Genomic DNA, 19,399 nt, shown 5'->3' with positions numbered 1-19,399 from the left:
ACCCTAGAGGACCCCTTAAAGCAGTCCTAACTGACCAAATGGCGTCACAAACACAAGCTGTAATCAATACCCCTTTTACATGGGCGCCCAGGGCCACAGACCGGGTCGCCACCGTGATATCCCCCTGTGAATACCGGACCCGGTACCGGGTACCCCACGGCCCTGGCGGGCATTCCAGGTTTCTCCTACATTCTTTACAGACATGAAGGACCCTAAAGATACCTGGTTCTCCTTCAATAGCTGTCAGTTGAACGCTCGTTCAGCTGACAGCTATTCCACTCCATCCCCCAATGCACATGAACGCTCATTTTGGCTGAATGTGCATGTGTTTCCAAAGGAAAGAGGGAATAATAAGCTGCCGCAAGACACTTAGGGTATGTGTCCACAGGCCGTATTACATCCGGAATAGCTGCAGATTGAACGCTGCGTAGAGCCGCAGCGTTCAATCTGCAGCATCCAGATGTTACAGCATAGTCAAGGGGATTTTATGAAATCCCGTCCCCACTTTGCGTGCGAACACGCACCCGGCGGGCCTGCGTTTCTGGACATGCGGCACATCTTTTTAGATCGCAGCATGTCTGTTTACCTTGTGGCTATGCTCCTTCGCCGCAAGGTAAATCACAGGGTCCTATGAACGGGGGGCGGAGATTCCAGATGTGTGCAATGAACACATCCGGAATTACCGCGCGTATAGAAGGGGGTGGCACTTTGGGCGGAACTAGTTTTCTGCTCCGTCCAAAGCGCCGGCAATCCGGATAGTGGAAACATACCCTTATGGTGTCAGTTTATCTTCCCTATGAACAAAACGACTGGGCATTTTAATTCAACATACCAGGTGTTTCCCGACATCATGTTCTGGAGGAGAGTCAGAAGATCCCCTTACACATAAGATCAACATCATAAGGTTTTCTGTGATGATGTCTATGGCACATCTTTACCCAGCCTATCATTCTAGTCTAAACTCATTAGAGGCAAGGAAGGAATATGATCTCATGAATGAGAATGTGATTTTTCTAGTTTTATCACAGGTCGTAAAAATACTTTAGAACATAAATGTAAGTGGATATATGTCATTATCACTGAAGTTTATAAATGCTTTATATCATGTAAGAGCAGTTATCACAGGACATATACGTAGATCGTTATTAACATACAGAAGAAATTGTATCATTGGACTGATGTCATCTAGAGTTAATCTATGGCCAACGGCAAATTACATTATGGTGACAGGCAAAGCAGAATAAAGCATGAACACTAAACAGATCACGGATGACTCAGAGCAAATATCGCTCTTTGCTACTATTTCTGTGAGGAAAGGTAAAGGCCTCTGCAAGAATAACAGATTCAGACACAGCTAACCCAAAATGACTCAGAAACTAATTCATCCGAGTTATTTGCTTGATTTAATATTTGGTAATTTCTGAGCGATTCTGGCTCCTGACATAAAACGTTTCCTAAATGCAGACTTTATGGATGACTGTCAGCAGCCTTCCCACTGCATGATGCCTTTATTGGGTGTTCTATACAGTTATGTTGTTGCTCGCTTTTAGGCCCCTTTCACACATCAGTTTTTTGCTATCTGTCACAATCAGTCGAATTTTGAAAAAAACGGATCTGGCGACTGATTCCGCCGAATTGTTTTTTTTCTCATAGACTTGTATTAGCGACAGATTGCGAAGGATGGTCTCACGTTTCATCCGTCACTCGCTGGATGCGTCGAAAATTGTTTGTCCGGCGGCCGGAGACAACGGACATAGTAACGTTTGTTGTGTCCGTTGAAAAAAACGGACAGTGACGGATGCGTCACCATCCGTGGTTTGCTAGAATGGAAGCCTATGGTGCCGGATCTGTCAAATGACGGAATCCGGCGACGGATTCCGTTTTTTTTAAACTAAGCATACTCCGATTTTTTTTTAGGATCCAATTAGCCGGATCAGCTAGTCAGATCCGGCGAAAAAATGGATCCGTCACATCAGTTTTTCACAATCTGCGACAGATCAGTTTTTTTTCAAAATTCAACGGATTGTGACTGATAGCAAAAAACTGATGTGTGAAAGGGGCCTTAGGCTACGTCCCCACTATCAGGAATAGTAGCATATTTTACTGCACTTGTTTGTTAGTACATGCCGATTTGCCACATGTAATGACATTCTATTGGTCAAAATATGCAGCGTCTCCGCTACAGCATTGGACATGCTGCGGCTTGTAAACCCACAGGTTGAGTTTACACAGCATTAAACTTTGACTTGGTTAACTGTAGACTCCCACTAATCCTGAATACCGGGGCCAGCAGTCCCATATACAATAGACATACGGATGTAATGATTTGTACTCTGCAGCCTCTAGTACCTGAATTGGTGACCGATCGCCATCTAGTGGTGAAAAATATAAAATTTGCGTCCTATTTAGATTTTGCTCGATATTCAAAGCCTAATTAATTAACTGAAATCCTTAAAATACTGATATTATTCAGGTCATCTTCTCCATATGGCCTCACTCACATCTGCGTAAAAAAATCACTCCAATGTTGATCCAGAAAAGTAAGATGAGTGTCATTCGTATGTCATGAGAGTGCAATGTGATTTTTCTCACTAAGCAATCGTATGTAATCCGTATGCAATGCATTTTAACATTACCTTTACATACTGTATTTCTCTATGTAATTTAAAGCTAGTTTACAAAAGTAATAAAGCAATCTTATACACAGGGATAATTAGATATATAGATAGATTCATACCTCCCAACTTTTGAAGATGGGAAAGAGGGACAAAGTTTGCGGCGCGCCAAGCGTGCCGCAGCAAATTTTAGGCCATGCCTCTGACCACATCCATTCATAATTAGTCACACCCATATCCACGTCCCAACCACACCCATTTAGCAATGCCGATCACACTGCTTCATATACAATAATTATAAACAAAAAATATGGCCACACAGTGCTCCATACTGTATAATGGCCACACATGATGCTCTATACTGTATAATGACCGCACATGATGCTGCATACTGTATAATGACCACACATGATGCTGCATACTGTATAATGACCACACATGATGCTGCATACTGTATAATGACCACACATGATGCTGCATACTGTATAATGACCACACATGATGCTGCATACTGTATAATGACCACACATGATGCTCCATACTGTATAATGACCGCACATGATGCTGCATACTGTATAATGGCCGCACATGATGCTCCATACTGTATAATGACCGCACATGATGCTGCATACTGTATAATGACCACACATGATGCTCCTTACTGTATAATGACCACACATGATGCTCCATACTGTATAATGACCACACATGATGCTCGATACTGTATAATGACCGCACATGATGCTCCTTACTGTATAATGACCACACATGATGCTGCATACTGTATAATGACCACACATGATGCTGCATACTGTATAATGACCACACATGATGCTGCATACTGTATAATGACCACACATGATGCTGCATACTGTATAATGACCACACATGATGCTCCATACTGTATAATGACCGCACATGATGCTGCATACTGTATAATGACCGCACATGATGCTCCATACTGTATAATGACTGCACATGATGCTCCATACTGTATAATGACTGCACATGATGCTCCATACTGTATAATGACTGCACATGATGCTTAATACTGTATAATGACCCCCCTCCTGTATGCATGGCTCATATTCCCCCCTCGCCTCCCCTCCTCTCCCCTCCTGTATGCATGGCTCATATTTCCCCCTCCTGTATGCATGGCTCATCTCTCCACCCCCCCCACGCTCCCCCCACGCTCCCATCTTGAATGGCGTGGCTTACCGTCCTCCTTAATCCCCCCTACCCTGTCCCCCATCCCTCATACTTACCTGTTCCTCACCGCGCGGCCATCCCTCTCGCTCTGTCCCGACTCCCGGCTCAGCACCTTCTTCCTGGGTGAGTGGTCAGGTGATACCTCATTAAGGTCATGAATATGCGCATATTCATGAACTTAATGAGCGGTACCACGTGACCGCTCATTCAGGAGCGCTGCAGAAGCCGAGACCATCGCTGGAGCAGGGTGAGTATCGTCTTCAAGGAGGGTGGGTGGGAGGCGGGCGGGGGGGGGCGGGGTCGGTCGGGAGGTGACCCAGCTTTTATAAAAAAAAAAAAACAGCCACAAACCTTGCTCAGGTGCCGCTCCCTGCATTGTCCCCGCCCTAGGCACGTAGTGCGGGACAACTAATGTCCCGCCCGGGATCGTGGGGCTGACTGTCAAAATCAGGACAGTCCCGCGGGACCCGGGACGGTTGGGAGGTATGATAGATTAGCTACAGTAGATGTCCAGTAAAATAGTTTTTACTGTATAAAAGCAGCAAAACACAGTAAGATTATATAAATGTGGTATAAGACTGACATGAAGCTGTATTATCAATTTTATGAGATGAGCAACGCATAAAAAATTTTAAAAAAATCCTAAATTGCTGTTTTTTGTTAGTCATGCCTCCCAAAAATTGGAATAGAAAACGAGCAAAAAATGTTATGTGCAAAAAACAAGCCCTTACACGACTATGTCGGTAAAAATATGGAAAAATTACAGCTCTCAAAATATGTGCTCAAAAAAATAAAGGGAACACTAAAATACCACATCCTAGATATCACTGAATCAAATATTACAGTAGCATTGCTTTATTCATTACAAAGTGGAATGCGTTGAGAACAATAAAATATAAATCAATATGATCAATGTAAATCACAATTAATACCCCATGGAGGTCTAGATTTAGAATGATACTCAAAATCAAAGTGGAAAATCAAATTACAGGCTGATCCAACTTCAGTGAAAATGCCTCAAGACAAGGAAATGACGCTCGGTAGTGTAAATGCTCTCTCCACCAGATGCACAGTAGCATGAGGCGGTGTCTACAACACACAGAAGCTGCTCTGGTAGTGCCTAAACAGTGGAAACTCCCCACAAGTGATCCCATTTTTGAAACTAGTCCTATCAGGGAATGTATCTAGATGGGTGGTGAGTATCTTGAACCCCCAGGAGCTTCACAGTAGTTTATAACGTAGAGACACTAAAATAAAAAAAATCCCATTTTTCACACAAAAATGTTTTTAGGCCCAAATTTTTTGACTTTTTGAAAGCAAAAATGGCAGGAGTCGAGAGCGGATGCCCTGCTGCATTTGGAGAATTTAGGGGTCCCTTTGTCATGTTACCCATTTAAAAAAATAGAAACACAACATGGTGTCCACTCTCGATTCCAGACATTTTTACAATCAAAACGTCAAACAGTGCTCATTCCAGTTCCAAGCCCTGCCATGTGTCCAAATAGTAGTTTTCCCAAAAATATGGGGTATCGGCATGTTAACCTTGTGAAAAAAAAAAAATTGGGCTATAGTAAAATTTTTGTGAAAAAAGTTAAATGCTAACTTTTTCCTTCCACATTGCATTAATTCCTGTGAAGTATCCTGTGAAGTGCTCTCTAAAAAAATTAGGCCCTCGGCATGACTTCTGCTGTCCCCTTGGACTCTGGATGCCCCACCTCATTTTTAACCTCCGCCCCCCTAGTATGGAGTGGGTTGCCTTCCCAAGGAACTGTCGACCCTTGGATATGTTTCGACCAAGTCATTGCTGTTCCTGGGATCACCCTGAGCAACCCAAGTCTGCATTGGGTTCGGAAGGGAGTGCACGAACCAGTCCATTACAACTCGCTGCACCATCTACGCTGGGGTAGAGGACTCTGTCTAAAACCACTTTTGAATGAGGTGCAGCAGATGAAACATTTGGGAGCGAGGAGGTTTGTTATGGTGATATGTCCAGCGGTGGGCCCTATCACGGTTTCACCCCTTAGTGTGTCTGGGATGCAGTTACTGACAGCTTTGCCTTCCAATCTCAAATAGGAATGTACTGAAGCTGTCAGTACTTTGATTGACAGCTTGGCCATCCAATCTGGTACAGGGATGGGCTGAGCTGTCAGTGTGTTGATTGACAGCTCGACTATACAATCTGAGACTGTGAGGCGTCGGCTGTCTCCATGTGTTCATTATTCCAGTCAATGTATATACTCGAGTATAAGCCGAGGTACCTAATTTTGCCACGGAAAACTGGGTAAGCTTATTGATTCCAGTATAAGCCAGTTATGTATTGTTCCCTCATCCCTATCCCAGTATGCGTGGTTCCCTTTGTCCTGTCCTGCTCTGTGTGGCTCCCCCTGTTGTATGCATGGCTCCCCTGTCCCATCCTTGTATGAATGGCTCCTCCTGTACAATCCTTATATGCATGGCTTCCCATGTCCCACCCTTGTATGCATGGCCCGGCTCCTCCTGTCCCATCCTTGTATGCATGGCTCAGCTCCACCGGTCCCATCCTAGTATCCATGGCTCGGCTCCCCTGGTCCCATCCTTGTATGCTCAGCACCTCCCTGTCCCATCCTTGTATGCTCGGCTCCCCCGGTCCCATCCTTGTATGCTCGGCTCCCCCAGTCCCATCCTTGTATGCTCAGCCCCCCTCCTCCCCGTCATACTCACCCTCCTCGCTCCATCGCTGAATGTCCCTGCATCTCCATTGTCCCGGCGTGGCAGTTCTTCCTGTGCTGAGTGGTCATGTGGTACCGCTCATTAAGGTCATGAATATGCGCTCCAAACCTACGGGAGTGAAGTCACATCCATATTCCTGACCTTAATGAGCTGTACCACGTGACTGCTGAGCACAGGAACAGGAAAGAGCTGCCGATGCCTGGTCAGAGATGCAGGGACGAAGATGCAGCAACGGAGGGTGAGTATTCTGGAAGCCGGCAGCTGCAGCCGTCACTGTGCTACAGCCGCCGACTCCTCACTCCCCTCCCCCGCCAGCTTTCTGGACCAATACTCGTGTATAAACCGAGGGGAGTGTTTTCAGCACAAAAAAGTGCTGAAAATCTCGGCTTATACATGAGTATATATGGTAATTGCCATGCTTCTTAACTGAGCTGTGTCTCCCAGAACTCTGCCAGACATACATTCAGCTTGTGAGGTTTGTAAGATAATGAATATTCACTCCATGCCTATGGGAGTGGAGAGAGGTGAGTATTCATTACCTTAATGAGCAGGGGACATGTGATCACTCAGCCAGAAGAGCTGCTGGCACGAAACGAGATGCAGCAAAGGTGCGCAGGGAAGGTAAGTAGGATGTGTGCGGGAAGCCGGTGGCTGCGGCTATAACTGTGCGCACTATAAGAGAAATCAGTATTCACTGCCAGTGCAGTGACTATTAATTTCTCTTTAGCAGCAGGTACAGGCTTTAGCCGCATCTGCTGGCTCCTGCCTCTGTGAGCCACTGCTCCTCCGCTCCCCCATCGTCTTTCTGGAACAATGACTTGTGTATAAACCAAAGTGGTTGTTTTCAGCAGAAAAAAATGTGCTGAAAAACTCATTTTATACACGAGTATATATAGTATATACACTGCTCAAAAAAATGAAGGGAACACTTAAACAACAGAATAGAACTCCAGGTAAATCAAACTTCTGTGAAATCAAACTGTCCACTTAGGAAGCAACACTGTTTGACAATCTATTTCACATGCTGTTGTGCAAATGGAATAGACAACAGATGGAAATTATTGGCAATTATCAAGACACACTCAATAAAGGAGTGGTTCTGCAGGTGGGGACCACAGACCACATCTCAGTACCAATGCTTTCTGACTGATGTTTTGGTCACTTTTGAATGTTTGGTTGTGCTTTCACACTCGTGGTAGCATGAGACGGACTCTACAACCCACACAAGTGGCTCAGGTAGTGCAGCTGATCCAGGATGGCACATCAATGCAAGCTGTGGCATGAAGGTTTGCTGTGTCAGCATAGTGTCCAGAGGCTGGAGGCGCTACCAGGAAACAGGCCAGTACACCAGGAAATGTGGAGGGGGCCGTAGGAGGGCAACAATCTATCAGCAGGACCGCTACCTCAGCCTTTGTGCAGGAGGAGCACAGCCAGAGCCCTGCATAATGACCTCCAGCAGGCCACAAGTGTGCATGTGTCTGAACAAACGGTTAGAAATCGACTCCATGAGGATGGTCTGAGTGCCCGATGTCCACAGATGGGGTTGTGCTCACAGCCCAACACCATGCAGGATGCTTGGCATTTGCCACCGAACACCAGGATTGGCAAATTCGCCACTGGCGCCCTGTGCTCTTCACAGATGAAAGCAGGTCAATACTGAGCACATGTGACAGACATGACAGTCTGGAGACGTTGTGGAGAGCGATCTGCTGCCTGCAACATCCTTCAGCATGACCGGTTTGGCAGTGGGTCAGTATTGGTGTGGGGTGACATTTCTTTGGAGGGCTGCACAGCCCTCCATGTGCTCGCCAGAGGTAGCCTGACTGCCACTAGGTATCGAGATGAGATCCTCAGACCTCTTGTAAGACCATATGCTGGTGCGGTTGGACCTGGGTTCCTCCTAATGCAGGACAATGCCAGACCTCATGTGGCTGGAGTGTGTCAGTAGTTCCTGAAAGATGAAGGCATTGAAGCTATGGACTGTCCAGCCCATTCCCCAGACCTGAATCCAATTGAACACATCTGGGACATCATGTCTCGCACCATCTACCAACATCACGTTGCACCACAGACTGTCCAGGAGTTGGTGGATGCTTTAGTCCAGGTCTGGGAGGAGATTCCTCCGGATACCATCTGCCGCCTCATCAGGAGCATGCCCAGGCATTGTAGGTAGGTCATACAGGCACGTGGAGGCCACACACTACTGAGCATCATTTCCTTGTCTTGAGGAATTTCCACTGAAGTTGGATCAGCCTGTAACTTCATTTTCCACTATGATTTTTAGCATCATTCCAACTCTAGACCTCCGTGGGATATTAATTGTGATTTACGATAATTTTTAGGTTTTATTGTTCTCAACACATTCCACTATGTAATCAACAAAGATTTACAACTGGAATATTTCATTCAGTGATATCTAGGATGTTAGATTTTAGTGTTCCCTTTATGTTTTTGAGCAGTGTATATATACAGTATATATACAGTACAGACCAAAAGTTTGGACACACCTTCTCATTTAAAGATTTTTCTGTATTTTCGTGACTATGAAAAAAATTCACACTGAGGGCATCAAAACTATGAATTAACACATGTGAAATTATATACTCAACAAAAAAAGTGTGAAACAACTGAAAATATGTCTTATATTCTAGGTTCTTCAAAGTAGCCACCTTTTGCTTTGATGACTGCTTTGCACACTCTTGGCATTCTCTTGATGAGCTTCAAGAGGTAGTTACCGGAAATGTACTGTTAGAATTTGTATTATGGCAAGAAAAAAGCAGCTAAGTAAAGAAAAACGAGTGGCCATCATTACTTTAAGAAATGAAGGTCAGTCATTCCGAAAAATTGGGAAAATTTTAAAAGTGTCCCCAAGTGCAGTTGCAAAAACCATCAAGCGCTACAAACAAACTGGCTCACAAGAGGACCGCCCCAGGAAAGGAAGACCAAGAGTCACCTCTGCTTCTGTAGATAAGTTTATCCGAGTCACCAGCCTCAGAAATCGCAGGTTAACAGCAGCTCAGATTAGAGACCAGGTTAATGCCACACAGAGTTCTAGCAGCAGACACATCTCTACAACAACTGTTAAGAGGAGACTTTGTGCAGCAGGCCTTCATGGTAAAATAGCTGCTAGGAAACCACTGCTAAGGACAGGCAACAAGCAGAAGAGACTTGTTTGGGCTAAAGAACACAAGGAATGGATGTTAGACCAGTGGAAATCTGTGCTTTGGTCTGATAAGTCCAAATTTGAGATCTTTGGTTCCAACCACCGTGTGGGGGTGCTTTGCTGGTGACACTGTTGGGGATTTATTCAAAATTGAAGGCATACTGAATCAGTATGGCTACCACAGCTTCTTGCAGCGGCATGCTATTCCATCCAGTTTGCGTTTAGTTGGACCATCATTTATTTTTCAACAGGACAATGACCCCAAACACACCTCCAGGCTGCATAAGGGCTATTTGACCAAGAAGGAGAGGATGGGGTGCTACACCAGATGACCTAGCCTCCACAGTCACCAGACCTGAACCCAATCGAGATGGTTTGGGGTGAGCTGGACCGCAGAGCGAAGGCAAAAGGGCCAACAAGTGCTAGTCATCTCTGGGAACTCCTTCAAGATTGTTGGAAGACCATTCCCGGTGACTACCTCTTGAAGCTCATCAAGAGAATGCCAAGAGTGTGCAAAGCAGTCATCAAAGGAAAAGGTGGCTACTTTGAAGAACCTAGAATATAAGACATAATTTCAGATGTTTCACACTTTTTTGTTAAGTAAATAATTCCACATGTGTTAATTCATAGTTTTGATGCCTTCAGTGTGAATTTACAATTTTCATAGTCATGAAAATACAGAAAAATCTTTAAATGAGATGGTGTGTCCAAACTTCGAGGCATGGAATTAATAATTTGGCAACATATTGCAATATATTGTTCCTTCCAATAACAACCTCTTTTAGAGCTTGGATGTTTGATGGAGAGATCAACTTGTCTGTTCCAAATTCACCATAGGTGTTTGATTGGGTTCAGATCAGGAGACATACTTGGCCACTGAATCACTTTCACCCTGTTCTTCTTTAAAAATGCAACAGTGGCTTTAGATGAGTGTTTTGGTTCATTGACATATTGGATAAGTGCTTGTCTACCAAGGGCATGGAGTGATGGCAGCATCTTCTCTTTTCAATATAGAACATGACATCTTTGAATTAATTACACCGTCAATGAAATGTAGCTTTCCGACACCAGCAGCACTCATGCAGCCTCACATAAGCACACTGCCACCACCATGTTTCACTGAAGGCACCATACATTTTTTGTTGTACTCCACATAATTAGATTTACCTTTGGTTGAATTCTTGTTATTTAGAATTTTGTAATCTAAACTTTAGCTTTGATCCTAACACTTTAATTTGGGTGTACTCATTTTTTCAATACAGTCTTGAATTAATTTGTTAGGAAAATTTACTTTTTGGGTGTGAAAAATAACAAATCTTGTTTGCAATTAATTACCCACATTTGTGGGAGTATTTTGAAGTATGCTACCTAAAAGAAAATGTTAATTCTGAAAGGAAATCTGTTAAGGTGTGCATATTTCACTTAATATTCATTTTCACAAAAACTATAACAAATGATACAAAAATAGTAGATGCCAATAAATTATATAACTTCCCTTTATGGAGTGTAGCATATAATTTCCTGGAAAGCAGCACTATTCACTGTGTCCAGGAAGGTTTAGTGCTGGTGACAGCCGTTAAAAGCATGTGGAATTTTCGCTGCACAATTAGATGTACTGTGTTCAAAGGGATTGCATAATATTCTGAATATGTAAGTCTCATATGTTCTAAAGCTTAGGTGTCAACAGAAGACTTTTAGGATGATGGAATTTCTTTTTGTCGTATAAATGATATTGCATGTGTAATAATATTTCAATTCTTCTGTATACGTGTTCAGTAAGTGGAAGCTTATTGTCTACTTCCCTTAAAATGAGCAGTGATACAGTGATGACTTAAAGCCCACTTGACGCTTCAAAACTTTAACCCTATCACACGCGTGCAATTTTCCATTTTTGCGTTTTCATTTTTTGTTCCCCGTCTTCCCACAGCCATAAGTTTTTTTTTATTTTTCCATCAATATAGCCGTATGTGGGCTTGTTTTTTGTGAGATGAGTTGTACTTTTGAATGACACCATTGATTTTACCATATAGTGTACTGGAAAACAGGAAAAAAATCCAAGTGTGGTGAAATTGCAATTACATAATTGCTTTTGAGTTTTTTTTATTTACCATGCTCACTAAATGCTAAAACTAACCTGGAAATATAATTCACCAGGTCAGTATAAGTATACAGATACCAAACAAGTATAAATCCGAAATTTTGAAGAAAAAAAAATTAATTTGCTTATATTGCCATATTCTGAGACCCAATGCATCTCCGTCTTTCATGATCTGGGGCTAGGTGAGGGCTTATTTTTTACACTTTGAGCTGACATTTTTACTGTTACCTTTTTAGAGTGAGTACATGCAATGTTTTGATCTCCTGCTATTGCATTTTACTGCTGTAAAAAAAAACATAATTCTGGCGTTTTGATTCTTTTTCTCATTACAACATTTACTGATCTGATTAATTTACTTTATATTTTAATAGATTGGACATTTCTGAACACAGTGATTCCATGTGTATTTTTTATTTTTATGTAATTATTTTATTTTTAACAGGGAAAAATGGGGGTGATGTGAACTTTAGTTTTTTATTTTCTTCATATCTTTTAAAACTTTATTTTTACTTTTTTTAATTTTCGTCAATAGTCACCTTAGGAGACTTGAAGCTGCGATCATCCGAAAAATTGAAATGATTGACAGCGGCATTTAACTGGCTAACAGCCAAGAGTGGACCTTTGACGTACAGATATGTCAAAGTTTGTCAAGGGGTTAATGTAATAATAATAATAATAAAAAAAATTACGGTATATAGTGCCAATATACTAAAATTACAAATTAGCGGGAACATATGCAAACAAAACAATACAGGCAAGCTTGGGGTTCGCCCCAGGCCCACTCATGTGGTGGGACCCACCCGGAGCAGCTGCTACTTGTTACTGTATTACTGCCAATGCAGGTATTGCCCTAATGACGGACGTCGCCCATACACACAGCACTGCCTGCTTTATTTCTTCTCCCACACTTTGTGGCCCAACACACATGTGTATGTTTGATAGGCCGGGTTCACACTTGTGAGTGCAATGCGAGAAACTTGCCAGCAGTGCCAAGTATTGATGCGAGAGACTCGTGCGACCCCGGCCATAAAGGTATTTACTGACCGAAATGTCACGCATGGTACACAATACCTATAAGGATCACTATAATATGTACTCGAGTATAAGCTGACCCGAGTATAAGCTGAGACCCCTAATTTTGCCACAAAAAACTGGGAAAACTTAATGACTTGAGTATAAGTCTAGGGTGGGAAATGCAGCAGCTACTGGTAAATTTCAAAAATAAAAATAGATACCAATAAAAGTAATATTAATTGAGACATCAGTAGGTTAAGTGTTTTTGAATATCCATATGGAATCAGGAACCCCATATAATGCTCCATACAGTTCATGATGAGCCCCATAAGATGCTCCACAGAAACATTTGCCCCATATAATGCTGTATAAAGGTTGATTATGGCCCCATAAGATGCTCGATAGAAAATGTGCCCCATACAATGTGGCATAAAGGTTGATGGCCCCATAAGATGCTCCATAGATTATGCCCCATACAATGTGGCATAAAGGTTGATGGCCCCATAAGATGCTCCATAGATTATGCCCCATACAATGCTGTATATAGGTTGATGGCCCCATAAGATGCTCCATAGATTATGCCCCATACAATTCTGTATGAAGGTTGATGGCCCCATAAGATTCTCCATAGATTATGCCCCATACAATTCTGTATGAAGGTTGATGGCCCCATAAGATGCTCCATAGAGTATGCCCCATACAATGCGGCATAAAGGTTGATGGCCCCATAAGATGCTCCATAGATTATGCCCCATATGCTGTTGCTGCGATTAAAATAAATAATTCACATACTCACCTCTCGTTGCTCAGGCCCCGGCATTTGCGATATTCACCTGTCCCGTTCCACCGCTAACTACATCATCGCGCCCTCTGAACTGAACGTCACAGGCAGACAACGTGGAAGACGGAGCGGCGCGCAGCTGTGGAACGGGGAAAGATGAATATTGGAATGCTCACCCTCCCCGTTATACTCACCTGCTCCCCGCGTGGTCCCTGGCAGCTTCTCACTGTCAGATGGTCTTCGAGTGCCGGCAGCTTCTTCCTATGTTCAGCGGTCACATCGTACCCGCTCATTAAAATAATGAATATGCGTCCATATTCATTACTTTAATGAGTGGCACCACGTGACCGCCGAACACAGGAAAAGCTGCTGGCGCCCCTCCCCCACGACCCCCTGGGAGAACGACTCGAGTATAAGCCGAGAAGGGCACTTTTAGCCTAAAAAAATGGGCTGAAAATCTCGGCTTATACTCGAGTATATACGGTCATTTTTTTACTATACTAACATCAGAGTGTGGGATTCTTCTTACAGCCTCTATATTACAGATTGGGATCCTATCCAGGCACCTGATCCTGACAGGGAGTGCCATATTCCTTCTCCTACTCTGCTACAGTTAAGCCATGGTCTCCCTGCCCTACTGCTCTCCATTCTATAGGACTTCGACTACACAATGGTGGGAGCACGCACAGGAGCCTTGGCGCAGGTTACTGACTGCTGGAGGATTCTCTAGATGAGAATATATAATTTATCTTTATATGTTATGACTTACTATTTGTAGGGTAATGTGGAGGTATTTTACTGTGCTATTGGGCCCAAGTTGTAAATGCTAAGATGACAGTACTCACCACATCTTGGAAAAATCTTCTTTATTATTTTATAGTAAGCAATAAAAATTATATGGGGAGAATACAGTCAAACAACAGCAAGCTACGGCCATTTCGCCATTTGCATAGTGGAAACCATATACTATTTAACCCTTTAACCCCAGAGCTTTTTTCAGTTTCGCGTTTTCGCTTTTCACTCCCCTTCTTCCCAGAGCCATAACTTTTTTATTTTTCCATCAATATGGCTGTGGGAGGGCTTGTTTTTGTGGGACGAGTTGTACTTTTGAACAACACCATTAGTTTTACCATGTTGTGTACTAGAAAACGGGAAAAAATTCCAAGTGCAGTGAAATTACAAGAAAAGTGCAATCCCACACTTGTTTTTTGTTTGGCTTTTTTACTAGGTTCACTAAATGCTACAACTGACTTGCCATTATGATTCTCCAGGTCATTACGAGTTCATAGACACCAAACTTATCTAGGTTATTTTTATCTACAGGTGCTTCTCGCAAAATTAGAATATGATCAAAAACTTAATTTATTTCCATTCTTCAATACAAAAAGTGAAACTCTATATTATATAGAGTCACTACAAACAGAGTGATCTATTTCAAGTGTTTATTTTTATTAATGTTGATGATTATGGCTTACAGTCAATGAAAACCCAAAAGTCACTATCTCAGTAAATTAGAATACTTTATAACACCAGTTTGAAAAATGAGTTTAACCCCTTAACGACCGCGATACGCCTTTTACGGCAACAGAGAAATTAAGGACAGAGAAATGGGGTCCCCAATCGCCCACCAATACTTACCCATTTCCCCGGTGCTCCTCGTGGCTCCCGATGGGCGCCGCCATCTTCTTCCGGGAAAAAAATTGCGGGCGCATGCGCAGTGCGCCCGCTGGCCGGCACCTGGCAGATCTTTGGGGTCTCGGCTGCCATGGGTAATTAACCGTTTACCGGCGGCTGCAGAAAAAAAACGATGTCTGTCATTCTCTGTTCTCTGTCCTCGCACATCAGAGGACAGAGAAATAGGGGGATCTGGGAACCTGTTATACTTACCGGTGTCCCTGCGTCCTCCTGCATCCCCTCCTGGCTGCCTGCTTCTTCCTCCGGTAAGAAAATGGCGGGCGCATGCGCAGTGCACCCGCCGTGATCTGGCTGCCGGCAGAGGAAGATTCTTCCTCTTGTTTTATTTTGGTCACTGTGAGATCCTATCACAGTGATCAAAATAGAAAAAATAATAAATAACCCCCCTTTATCACCCCCTTAGTTAGAAAAAGCAATAAAATAAAAAAAGGATGTATTTCCATTTTCCAATTAGGGTTAGGGTTAGGGTTGGGGCTAAAGTTAGGGTTAGGTTTGGGGATAAAGTTAGGGTTAGGGCTAGGGTTTAGGGTTGTGGCTAAAGTTAGGGTTAGGGTTGAGGCTAAAGTTAGGGTTAGGGTTGGGGTTAAAGTTGGGATTAGGGTTAGGGTTGGGATTAGGGTTTGGATTAGTGTTAGGGTTGGTATTAGGGTTAGGGTTGGCATTAGGGTTAGGGTTGGCATTAAGGTTACATTTGGGATTAGGGTTAGGTTTGGGATTAGGGTTAAGGTTAGGGTTGGGATTGGGTTATGGGTAGTGTTGAGCGATACCGTCCGATACTTGAAAGTATCGGTATCGGAAAGTATCGGCCGATACCGGCAAAGTATCGGATCCAATCCGATACCGATACCCGATACCAATACAAGTCAATGGGACTCAAGTATCGGACGGTATTCCTGATGGTTCCCAGGGTCTGAAGGAGAGGAAACTCTCCTTCAGGCCCTGGGATCCATATAAATGTGTAAAAGAAAGAATTAAAATAAAAAATATCGCTATACTCACCCTCCGACGCAGCCTGGACCTCAGCGAGGGAACCGGCAGCGTTGTTTGTTTAAAATTCGCGCTTTTACTTGGTTACGTGAAGTCCCGGCTTGTGATTGGTCAGGGCGGCCATGTTGCCGGGACGCGGACCAATCACAGCAAGCCGTGACGAAATTACGTCACGGCTTGCTGTGATTGGTCCGCGTCCCGGCAACATGGCCGCCATTAACCAATCACAAGCCGTGACGTCACGGGAGGCTGGACACGCGCGCTTTTTAAAATGGGCGCGTGTCCAGCCTCCCGTGACGTCCCGGCTTGTGATTGGTTGCGCCGCGGTCAACCAATCACAAGCCGGGAGGCTGGACACGCGCGCATTTTAAAATTTTAAAATGGGCGCGTGTCCAGCCTCCCGGCTTGTGATTGGTTGACCGCGGCGCAACCAATCATAAGCCGGGACGTCACGGGAGGCTGGACACGCGCCCATTTTAAAATGCGCGCGTGTCCAGCCTCCCGTGACGTCACGGCTTGTGATTGGTTGCGTCTCCCATGTGACTGCGACGCAACCAATCACAAAGCCGGGACGTAATTTTAAAATCCTTAAGGACCTGAAATTACGTCACGGCTTGCTGTGATTGGTTGCGTCTCCCATGTGACTGCGACGCAACCAATCACAACGCCGGAACGTAATTTTAAAATCCTGAAGGACCTGAAATTACGTCACGGCTTGCTGTGATTGGTTGCGTCCCGGTCACATGGGCGGCACGCAACCAATCACAAGCCGGGACTCACGTAAAGGAAAGAAAAGCGCGAATTTTAAACAAAGAACGCTGCCGCTTCCCTCGGTAAGGTGCAGGCTGCGTCGGAGAGGTGAGTATAGCAATATTTTTTATTTTAATTCTCTCTTTTACACATTTTTACATTAATGTTGTTTCGATACCGATACCCGATATCACAAAAATATCGGATCTCGGTATCGGAATTCCGATACAGCAAGTATCGGCCGATACCCGATACTTGCAGTATCGGAATGCTCAACACTAGTTATGGGTGTATTGGGATTAGGGTTAGGTTTGAGGCTAGGGCTGAGATTATGATTATGATTGTGTTGGGCTTAGGGTTTTGATTAGGGTTATGGTTAGGGTTGGGATCAGGGCCGTATTTAGAGCTTCTGCTGCCCTAGGCACTTTTAGCGCTGCCTCCCCCTTTGGTGAGTATGACACTATCGGCAGTGACTTTAGCAAGAATCGCTGATGTGAAAGTCGCCTTTTGCAGCAGATGGGGCAGTTTTTCTGCATCTGCCACGTAACGGATCACTTACGGCAACACTGCGGTCGGCCTCATTCATTCCCTATGGTATTTGCGGCACTTGCCATGATCTGGCAAATGTGGTACCATACCTCCCAACTTTTGAAGAAGGGAAGGAGGTATGAAGTGTGCGGCGCGCTACGCGCGCCGCGGCAAATTTTAGGCCACGCCTCTGACCACACCCATTTAACAACTAGTCACACCCATATCCACGTCCCAACCACAGCCAATTAGCACTGCTGATCACACTGTTTTATATACAATAATTATAAACGAAAAAATATGGCCACAGTGCTCCATACTGTATAATGGCCACACATGATGCTCCATATTGTATAATGGCCATGGGCCACACATGATGCTCCATACTGTATAATGGCCACACACAGTTCTCCATACTGTATAACGGCCACACATGATGCTCCATATTGTATAATGGCCATGGGCCACACATGATGCTCCATACTGTATAATGGCCACACACAGTTCTCCATACTGTATAACGGCCACACATGATGCTCCATATTGTATAATGGCCATGGGCCACACATGATGCTCCATACTGTATAACGGCCACACATGATGCTCAATACTGTACAACGGCCACACATGATGCTCAATACTGTACAACGGCCACACATGATGCTCAATACTGTACAACGGCCACACATGATGCTCAATACTGTACAACGGCCACACATGATGCTCAATACTGTATAATGGCCACACACAGTTCTCCATGATACTGTATAATGACCCCCCCTCCTGTATGCATGGCTCATATTCCCCCCTGTATGCATGGCTCACACTCCCCCCCCCCTGTATGCATGGCTCACACTCCCCCTGCATGCATGGCTCATATTCACCTCCCCCCTGTATGCATGGCTCATATTCACCTCCCCCCTGTATGCATGGCTCATATTCACCCCCCCCTGCATGCATGGCTCATATACACCCCCGCTGCATGCATGGCTCATATTCACCTCCCCCCTGTATGCATGGCTCATATTCACCTCCCCCCCCTGTATGCATGGCTCATATTCACCTCCCCCCCCTGTATGCATGGCTCATTCACCCTCCCCCCCCTGTATGCATGGCTCATATTCACCCTCCCCCTGCATGCATGGCTCATATTCACCCTCCCCCTGCATGCATGGCTCATATTCACCCTCCCCCTGCATGCATGGCTCATATTCACCCCCCCCTGCATGCATGGCTCATATTCACCCCCCCCTGCATGCATGGCTCATATTCACCTCCCCCCCTGTATGCATGGCTCATATTCACCCTCCCCCCCTGTATGCATGGCTCATATTCACCCTCCCCCCCTGTATGCATGGCTGATGGGCCATCAGCCATGCGTACGGGGAGGTGGAATATATATATTCCCCCGTAGGACCAGGTATATACCGTGCCTGCAGCCCTGGCATACACAGGGGTGGCAGTGCAGGACTTGGATGGCGTGCCGGGAGTTTGCCAGTCAGCCAGACCGGGGCCGCTCGGCTCTGCTACATCTGCGCAGCACTCACCTTCAGGTGCCCGTTCAGGTCCCGGTCCGGCTGACTGTCATACGATTTCTCCGGCGTCAGCATCTGGGCAGAGGAGCGGCTGAACTCCTCCATGAAAATGCGAGCGTCGGCTTCCTCCAGCCCCATGCCTCCTCCGAGCTGCAGCGCGGAGAAGACACTTCCTGGATGGTGCAGCTGCTCTCCACGCCCCCCGCCCGGTGTGAGTTGTGAGTATTGTCTTCAAGGAGGGCGGGTCGGACTTGGAGGAGGGGGCGGGAGGCGGGGGGGAGGGGCGGTCGGTCGCTTGTGACCTGGGACTTTAAA

General features: G+C 44.8%; 1 protein-coding gene across 1 annotated transcript in view; it reads right to left on the bottom strand.

Annotated features, from left to right (window-relative positions):
* CPA6 (carboxypeptidase A6) overlaps positions 1–19,399 on the bottom strand; it is a 204,955-nt gene that overhangs the window by 144,189 nt on the left and 41,367 nt on the right. The gene's annotated exons all lie outside the window — the stretch shown is intronic.

The sequence above is a fragment of the Ranitomeya variabilis genome, chromosome 6 (assembly GCF_051348905.1).
Source record: "Ranitomeya variabilis isolate aRanVar5 chromosome 6, aRanVar5.hap1, whole genome shotgun sequence".
Lineage (NCBI taxonomy): Eukaryota > Metazoa > Chordata > Amphibia > Anura > Dendrobatidae > Ranitomeya > Ranitomeya variabilis.
This window is presented reverse-complemented; position numbering and strand designations above follow the sequence as displayed.